Source organism: Octopus bimaculoides, chromosome 6, assembly GCF_001194135.2.
Source record: "Octopus bimaculoides isolate UCB-OBI-ISO-001 chromosome 6, ASM119413v2, whole genome shotgun sequence".
NCBI lineage: Eukaryota > Metazoa > Mollusca > Cephalopoda > Octopoda > Octopodidae > Octopus > Octopus bimaculoides.
Genome location: NC_068986.1, coordinates 53,392,464 through 53,392,892, shown reverse-complemented (window position 1 = coordinate 53,392,892; position 429 = coordinate 53,392,464).

Here is a 429-nt window from a genome sequence, read left to right as displayed (position 1 = left end):
CCCAAGTTCTGTCTCTACGGTGAACTGTCTGAAGGAAAATGTCCTCGTGGAGCCCCCTTGAGGCGCTACAAGGACCAACTCAAATCAACCTTGAAAAGCACCAACATCAACCCTGCACACTGGGAGGATATCTCGGCAAACAGACCCCTCTGGAGACACACCATCAAAACGGGTTCAGCGGACTTCAAGAAAGCCTGAGTTGCAAGAGCTGAACTCAAGAGACAGGAGAGAGAGAGCAGCGTCTTCTCCTTCCCAAACCAACCCCTTCTATCCCTTGTCCACAATGTCCCCATATGTTTCGTGCAACCCTTGGATTGCGGAGCCATCTACGGTTCAAAAACCCAGGAAAATGAACTGGATTGCGAGCTTGTTGGTTCGTCAAAGATCGAATTGTAGCATCATTACCACGTTGGGCTTCCACCACTCGGG